This window comes from Protomyctophum parallelum (genome assembly GCF_964188405.1).
Source record: "Protomyctophum parallelum genome assembly, chromosome: 14".
Classification (NCBI taxonomy): Eukaryota; Metazoa; Chordata; class Actinopteri; order Myctophiformes; family Myctophidae; genus Protomyctophum; species Protomyctophum parallelum.
In genome coordinates, this window is record NC_139709.1 from 38,091,228 (window position 1) to 38,100,933 (window position 9,706).

The following is a 9,706-nucleotide window of genomic DNA, read 5'->3' on the forward strand; positions in this document are numbered from 1 at the left end:
TGACATCAGGGAATGGCAGCTTTCTACCTCTGGTCCACCCTGAGGCAGGATTCCAGAGAAGAAGGGAAGATATAACCTCATTGTCAGCTCTGTAGCAGTGGCCGGCAAACTGTGTTCTTCTGGATCGGACCAGTGAAGAAACATGGGGAAGGTTGCCGTATATTAGATTAGTCGATGGGTGGCTCTTCGAAGACAGATTTTGCGCTCATTAGAAGGCGGGTGTAAGTGCCATCCAACCAATATGTACTTTGCATATGTACTTTCAATATGTACTTTGCTCAGCCAAACAAATCATCGCTATGGTTCAAATTCACTTGATACACATGATCGATTCACCGTAGGTATTTTCTCAAATAGTCCTAGAATAACAGACAGAGATATAGTGAATGGGAGGTATAAAGTAAACAAGGGAAGATATGCTGCAAACAGAGAGAGTGCGTTGACCTTGTTGGAAACACTCAGGTGGAGATGAGGAAGTCAGGACGGCCAGTATAGAGAAATGTTGACACAGCACAGCTTTCTGACATAACAGTTGAAGTTCATCAGATCAATATTGCTTTCATTTACAATGATTGTAATCAGTGGTGGAAAAAGTACTTTTTTCTTCTACATTTTCTTCATCTTCTTTACTTAATATAAAGGGACATTTCACTGCTGGAAGAAACTACAGTCACTCAATGCTAATGGTATTTGTAGTAGATAACAGTAGCACAATTTTAAATTTGCACCCTTGGCCAGAAAAATAATGAAGTAGGGCCTATGTGTGTTTGACTAGGGCTTAACTGGATTGCTGAATGCCCATAACGCTTTAGTGCACTATTCCCCTACTTGTGGAGAGGGGGGAGGCTGCATGGAGGTGCTGTAGTCCATGTAGGAAGGAAATAAGACCACATTTTCATGACAGGTTTTTGGTCATGAACATGGCATCATGAGTACAATACCTACAAAACAAAAACAAACAAACAACATATTTCACACATAAAAAACCCAGGAAAGTGTTTCTTGCATGTCCTAAACATCATTAAAATAAGCTCTGGTTGCAAAAGGTGCATGGCCCTTTAAGTAAAAGTATCAATACCGCAATTTAGAAATACTCTAGCTGTTTCAAGTAAAAGTCAGAAGTTCTAAATGTACTTGAATAGGCTACAAGTACATTATTGGAATTAAAATGTACCAAAAGTACTCGTTGAGCAGAATGTCCTATTAAGGTTTCAAATGTTTTGAAAACTTTGAAAGAATAGCAGATCTACAAACTCACAATGGGTCGCGATGCGATCATGCGATGAGTGAGCTTAGATTAAAGCAATAAGCCACAAGAGGTCTCAGGTTACCGGGTATTTTATAATGACTGAGGTGTAGTGAGTGACACGTCGACGCGTAGCTGATCTGCTTTTATACTGCACTAAGTTCCCTGACAGAATTGCTCAGACTGTGCATGTCTGTGACAGGCTCATATGAGCGAACAGGGGAAGGGAATCAACATGTGTGATTCCTTGTTTGACGCAGCAAAAACCTGGCTGTGTGGTTAAAGGAATATGCATGATTATTGGCAGAATCGCGGAAAGTTTTGAATAGTTTGCGGATGCGTTAAAAAATTTCACAAGATCAGTGGTTGTTGCAATTACCTGCACCTGCACTATACGTAATAAACCCATAAAATGTATGTCCCATAATGCAATTCCAATGGTGAAAGCAGTGTTATTTTACCCTGTGAAGGAATGGCGGATTCGGCCACGCCAAGCAAGAGATTTTAGGGCCTGATCTTCTGCAGCATGCAGCTTATGCCTTAAAGATCAATGTTGTCAGTTACTGGGATGTCAAGAACTTCCACAGGGGAGTTCGAATTTCAGGGGAAAGTGTACCGGATTGACTGGTTCTGAGTGTGGGAAATAATAATATAATCATGCAATCATGCGTGTCTGCTATTTATGAGTTTAATATGGAAGGTTAAGAGAACAGAGTAGGGCAACCATGGCAAAGGAATTGCTCCGGACGACTAGCATATGTCAATTCAATTACTGTTAAGGGCTTGATTTAATTCACCTCAAATTAACAAATTAAACAAAGCCCTTAACTGTCAATATCTAATTTCAAGCTTTTCCCCCCACACCATGCCCATATCCCCCCACCCAACACAACAGTGGCCCCCAGGTTGATTCTATAGTCAAGGTGGTGGTCCCTAGGTTGATTCTTAGTCAGGGTGGTGGTCCCCAGGTTGATTCTATAGTCAGGGTGGTGGTCCCCAGGTTGATTCTTAGTCAGGGTGGTGGTCCCCAGGTTGATTCTTAGTCAGGGTGGTGGTCCCCAGGTTGATTCTTAGTCAGGGTGGCAGTCCCCAGGTTGATTCTTAGTCAGGGTGGTGGTCCCCAGGTTGATTCTTAGTCAGGGTGGTGGTCCCCAGGATGATTCTTAGTCAGGATGGTGGTCCCCAGGTTGATTCTCAGTCAGGGTGGTGGTCCCCAGGTTGATTCTTAGTCAGGGTGGCAGTCCCCAGGTTGATTCTTAGTCAGGGTGGCAGTCCCCAGGTTGATTCTTAGTCAGGGTGGTGGTCCCCAGGATGATTCTTAGTCAGGGTGGTGGTCCCCAGGTTGATTCTCAGTCAGGGTGGTGGTCCCCAGGTTGATTCTTAGTCAGGGTGGCAGTCCCCAGGTTGATTCTTAGTCAGGGTGGTGGTCCCCAGGATGATTCTTAGTCAGGGTGGTGGTCCCCAGGTTGATTCTCAGTCAGGGTGGTGGTCCCCAGGTTGATTCTTAGTCAGGGTGGCAGTCCCCGGGTTGATTCTATAGTTAGGGTGGTGGTCCCCAGGATGATTCTTAGTCAGGATGGTGGTCCCCAGGTTGATTCTTAGTCAGGGGGTGGTCCCCAGGTTGATTCTTAGTCAGGATGGTGGTCCCCAGGTTGATTCTATAGTCAGGGTGGTGGTCCCCACGTTGATTCTTAGTCAGGTGGTGGTCCCCAGGATGATTCTTAGTCAGGGGGTGGTCCCCGGGTTGATTCTTAGTCAGGGTGGTGGTCCCCAGGTTGATTCTTAGTCAGAGTGGCAGTCCCCGGGTTGATTCTTAGTCAGGGTGGTGGTCCCCAGGTTGATTCTTAGTCAGGGGGTGGACCCCAGGATGATTCTTAGTCAGGGGGTGGTCCCCAGGTTGATTCTTAGTCAGGGTGGTGCATGGTCCCCAGGTTGATTCTTAGTCATGGTGGTGGTCCCTGGTTCATAATCAGTTGAAAACCCCTGCACTATAGGCCATCATATTCTTGTATTATTTTGTCAGGGTCCCTGGGACAGAAAGAGAGGTCAGTGACCTCCATATGAAACCGTTTGAAAGCCTCATGTCCTAGAGGATGTAATGTGAGTGTCAAAATCACGGAACACGGGTCAATGTCTCGCTGGGCTAATATTCCCTTTGGCAAGGCTGGGTTCCACTTTGGCTCAGCTGTAGACGTTTGGTTAAAGCCAGATGGTTACAGTTAGTTAGTTGGTTAGTTAAGTTAGTTTAGTTGGTTATTATCAATTCAGTAGACCATTTTCTATGAAACTCTGACCTAAACATGAAAGGCTGGCAATGGGTCAGTAATTGTTGAAACCAGATTTGGCTTAAGGAATTGGCTGGACAGAAATATGATTACAATATAATAATAATAATAATAATAATAATAATAATAACTAGAACTGCACTCTGTCGAGTGCATAGTTACTTGCTTGTTGCACACTAGTAGGCCATAAATGGCCTACTAGTGCGCAAGCAGATCGTGCAAGTACTTTCGACCACTACAAACTGTCAAATCTCAGTGACTATACTTGTGCCTGATACGGCAGTGGTGCCAGATTACATACATTTATACATAGGAGCATTATCTTTAATCCTCCCAACACTAAAACATATCGTCATTACGTCACCATCGAAAACCAATTACACTCTGGCATTTAATCCACATCTTTTTATTCTAATTACATATACTATGTATATGTAATTTGTAAGTTGATTAGCGGTATACTGTGGTTACTTTGCGCCATACGCACCGTCCCAGCCGTCCCGCCAATTTTGATGCGTATGCACCGTCCCAGCAAATTGTGCCTGATACGGCAGTGGTGCCAGATTACATACATCTGTATAACTAGCTCTCAATGATGACGTAATAAAGATGTGGATTAAAGGATGAAAGGTAATGCTACATGTATGTAATCTGGCACCACTGCCGTATCAGGCACAATTTGCTGGGACGGTCATTAAGTCACCATCGAAAACCAATTACACTCTGGCATTGGGTCCTTTAATCCACATCTTTTTTACGTCATCATTGAGAGCTAGTTATACATATACTATGTATATGTAATTTGTAAGTTGATTAGCGGTATACTGTGGTTACTTTGCGCCGTACGCACCGTCCCAGCCGTCCCGCCACTTTTGATGCGTATGCACCATCCCAGCAAATTGTGCCTGATATGGCAGTGGTGCCAGATTACATACATGTATACATAGGAGCAATACCTTTAATCCTCCCAACACAAAAACATATCGTCATTACGTCACCCTCGAAAACCAATTACACTCTGGCATTGGGTTCTTTAATCCACATAATTTTTACGTCATCATTGAGAGCTAGTTATACATATATACTATGTATATGTAATTTGTAAATTGATTAGCGGTATACTGTGGTTACTTTGTGCCGTACGCACCGTCCCAGCCGTCCCGCCACTTTTGATGCGTATGCACCGTCCCAGCAAATTGTGCCTGATACGACAGTGGTGCCAGATTACATACATGTATACATTGGAGCATTACCGTTAATCCTCCCAACACTAAAACATATCGTCATTACGTCACCATCGAAAACCAATTACACTCTGGCATTGGGTCCTTTAATCCACATATTTTTTATGTCATCATTGAGAGCTAGTTATACATATACTATGTATATGTAATTTGTAAATTGATTAGCGGTATTGTGACCGAGACCTAGATATGGCCGGGTCTGGTCGGGAATAGTGCCGAGGAGATGGGGACAGGAATCTCTCTCCTTGAGCGCAAGTGTAGGACCGGCAGTCGGTAGCAGATCTTGATATAGTATCCGAGGTCTGCTGCTGCTATCTGGGTCCGTTTTAGCTTAATCCGTCGTAACTTGCGTAGGCATTCATATTTATGTGTGTTGGGATGTCAGGGGTGATGTCACCCTGACAACCCGGTTGTGATGTCAGAGAGGCACTCCGTTCCTTCGTAACAGGTATACTGTGGTTACTTTGCGCCGTACGCACCGTCCCAGCCGTCCCGCCACTTTTGATGTGTATGCAACGTCCCAGCAAATTGTGCCTGATACGGCAGTGGTGCCAGATTACATACATGTAGGAGGATTACCTTTAATCCTCCCAACACTAAAACATATCGTCATTACGTCACCATCGAAAACCAATTGCACTCTGGCATTGGGTCCTTTAATCCACATATATTTTTTACGTCATCATTGAGAGCTATACATATACACACCATGTAATCTGGCACCACTGCCGTATCAGGCACAATTTGCTGGGACGGTGCATACGCATCAAAAGTGGCGGGACTGCTGTCTGCTGGGACGGTGCATACGAGTCCCGGGCGAAAGTACTTGCGCGCTCTGCTTGCACAAGTAATAATAATAATAATAATAATACCGGTAATCATAATAATAACTAGAACTGCACTCTGTCGAGTGCATACTTGCTTGTTGCACACTAGTAGGCCATAAATGGCCAACTAGTGCGCAAACAGAGCGCGCAAATACTTTCGACCGCTGTAAACTGTCAAATCTCAGTATCTCTGTGAAGGAACGTTTGAAATATCTAATTATTAGGTGTAACCATTTGCTACCTACCTACTTTATGCATATAAACACCTAGTATTATTAAGTATGGTTCAAGTTTCTATCTATATAAGAAATACAGTTTTATCGATGTAGATATATTCTGGATCCCTTTTTAGTTTTTTAAAGAAAAATAAATCATTGATATGTGATGAAAAAAAAGGTATATAAACTGAATTAAAATATGTTATACAGTATAATTATTCTATTATTTATTCTAAATTGTCAATTGTTTTAAATGTATTTCATCTTGGAATATAGTGATATTAATACAAAATCATGATCAGAGTAATAGGTGTCTCTAACTTTCTGTAATAATACTTTCACATTTGTTAAAATATACATGATCTAAAATACTTCCGTAATCTGTAGTTGGATTTGTATTTAATTGTTTAAAGCCTAATCTTGACATGAAGGTCTTTATACTTCTACCTTTCTCACTATATTGGTCTTCATTGAAATCTCCTATTATCATAATTGCAGAAGTCGGAGATGATAGATACTATACCATGTTTTCGAGAAATGTGTTTAATTTCGAAAGGTCTGTTTTAGGTGATCTGTACATAAGAATGATATATAGATCTTTATCTTTTACATGTATGCATACGTGTTCTACTTTTTCTAATATCTTGATTTCATTTTGAATTATTTTAATGGAAATATCTTCTTTTATAACAAACATAACTCCCCCACCTATATCATATTCTCTGTAAGTAACCACTGTATACCGCTAATCAACTTACAAATTACATATATATGTATATCTATGACTAGCTCTCAATGATGACGTAAGACATATGGTCATGTATGTAATCTGGTCCCAGCAAATCAGGCACAATTTGCTATTTTATTTTACAAATGACATATATATGTATATGTATGAAATCCATATACATATGGTCATGTATGTAATCTGGTCCCAGCAAATCAGGCACAGATATATTACATACATGACCATATGTCTTACGTCATCATTGAGAGCTAGTCATACATATGTATATGTAATTTGTAAGTTGATTAGCGGTATACTGTGGTTACTTTGCGCCAAAAACCGTCCCAGCCAACCCGCCACTTTTGATGCGTATGCAAATAAAACAGCAAAATTGTGCCTGATTTGCTGGGACCAGATTACATACATGACCATATGTCTTACGTCATCATTGAGAGCTAGTCATACATATACACACCATGTACTCTGGTCCCAGCAAATCAGGCACAATTTGCTATTTTATTTTACAAATTACATATATATGTATATGTATGAAATCCATATACATATGGTCATGTATGTAATCTGTTCCCAGCAAATCAGGCACAGATATATTACATACATGACCATATGTCTTACGTCATCATTGAGAGCTAGTCATACATATGTATATGTAATTTGTAAGTTGATTAGTGGTATACTGTGGTTACTTTGCGCCAAAAACCGTCCCAGCCAACCCGCCACTTTTGATGCGTATGCAAATAAAACAGCAAAATTGTGCCTGATTTGCTGGGACCAGATTACATAAATGACCATATGTCTTATGTCATCATTGAGAGCTAGTCATACACACCATGTACTCTGGTCCCAGCAAATCAGGCACAATTTGCTATTTTATTTTACTGATCATATATAGTATATGTATGACTAGCTCTAAATGATGACGTAAGAAATATGGTAATTTATGTAATCTGGTCCCAGCAAACCAGGCACAAATTTGCTGTTTTATTTGCATACGCATCAAGTGGCGGGTTGGCTGGGACGGTGCATACGGACCAGGCGAAATTATTACTTGCGCGCTCTGCTTGCACAAGTAATAATAGGCCTAATATGTATTTGTTTCCTAATGTATTCTGATTTACCTTTTGTTAAATTTTTACCAAAATAAAATAAATCAGAATACAACTAGCTATTTTGGTGTTTGTGCACTTGTACACTATATAGTTTTCTTAAGTTTTATGACCATTAAAACATAAACCAGCACATGTCATTTTATTGAGTGGTACCCATAGAAGCAACCGAAACAAAGCCCTATGCTGCCCCCGAGTGGATCAAGACTGTTTTTGTGGCCTTTACATAGTTAAACATGCACATGAGCACTGTATTGATTGCACACAACTTGGATGGCTTTGGATAGATGAATACATTATGTCCGATTGGCTGTAGGGGAATAAAAGAGCAAATGTGTAGTCATGCACAGCACAATTAAATCTTCACAATTCGTAAGAAAGCTATTTAGAACTAAGAAAGGACAAGTTGTACTGTATGAATTATCTTTATTCACCTTTAGATAAAGATCATGGGTGTGTAACATGACAGTGAGGGCTTTACTGCACCAACACAGGAGGTGACATTTATTTTTGATACCACACAGTTGAACATAGATTGCATATCTGATTTCTTCCCTGTGATCAGAACTTTAAAAATATAAAGTTGAATCAATTCACCATCAGAACACATATTTTCATTCACAAATAAACATCTTCGTATATATTTGCTGGTTGACATGGTAACTTTGATATATTTAAATGGAGTTATACTTCATAACGATATATATATATAATGTATATATATACTGTATATATAATATTTTGTGCCCAGGGAAGACACATTTTTTATTCTCAGCTTGATTTTCATTTTAATTATTTCCGGTTTTGCAATATCTGCATCTGGTCAGTTCTAGAATATCAGTTTCATTAAGGATTTATTTTCATTTAAAAAACAAAACAAATTCATGCTGGAACCCAATAGGGCATAGAAGTAGTGGCCATTTTGTGGTTTCACAGAGAGAAAGCCCATTACATTTTCCCAGAGATTTCTGAAAATAATTAATTATTCTAATCCTGGAACCAAGCCATCCAGGCTCTTGATGAATCAGGACCATAAAACATTCTGTGAATAAAAAAATTATAATAATCAAATGACGGCTACAAAACGGTAATACTGCCGCCAAATTAGTAATAATTTCGCCAGAAACAGACTATCAAATATGAGTGACTGACTGTCGTAAACGATACAGAGCCATCTCCCCGACAATATCGCCAACATTTTTTATTTTATTTTTTACCATAATGCTTATGACGATTTTAAGATGACCCAATGTTATTCTACATTACTTCCGCAAACCAGGGGATGAGACATCAGATGTTTTATGGTCCAAGAGCCTGGATGGCTTGATTCTAGCTTTTTTAAATGTAAAATAATTGATTGATTGGTGGAAACACAAAATCGCCGCCACTGCTATGCCCTGTAGCCCATCACTGACACGAATGCCAGTTAACTTTTGGCAAAAGCACAGCAAATATTATTGTTTAATGAACAATGTCAACACCACCTCTATGCGAAAAGGAATGACCCCACACACAGTCACACACATTCAGCCATTACACTACAACGTCAACCACGATGCAAAGGTAACCGTGGTTAAAAAAACCACGGCCGAAATGTTCTGAAAGGAAACACTGAAAAAGTCTTCATGGAACACTCATAATGCTAAATAGATTCACAGCACTACAGATTCTGATCAATTCTCCGATACAATAACACTTGGTGCGGAGAAGATAAGGGGAATATGTCCCACGTTTGAAACAAACGGCGGGGCTAAACACGTCATCCTTCTCCCAACAAATCACACAATAAGTTGTTGGTTTGAAGAGGATTTTTTTTTTTTTTTTTTTTTTTCAAATCCAGAGGAGTGGACATGCTTGTGTTATTTTAGTTTGTTTTTTAGAAGTACGGTACTAGTGTTCGGCAGACAGCCGGGCTACTAGGCTGACTGGAGCTCATTATGATATCATTATGATGACGTCATTGTTGTTATGATGTCATTGGGGTCTTTCTTCTTGCTGTTCTATGTTATGTCCTCTCGGTGTCTCCCGGCTG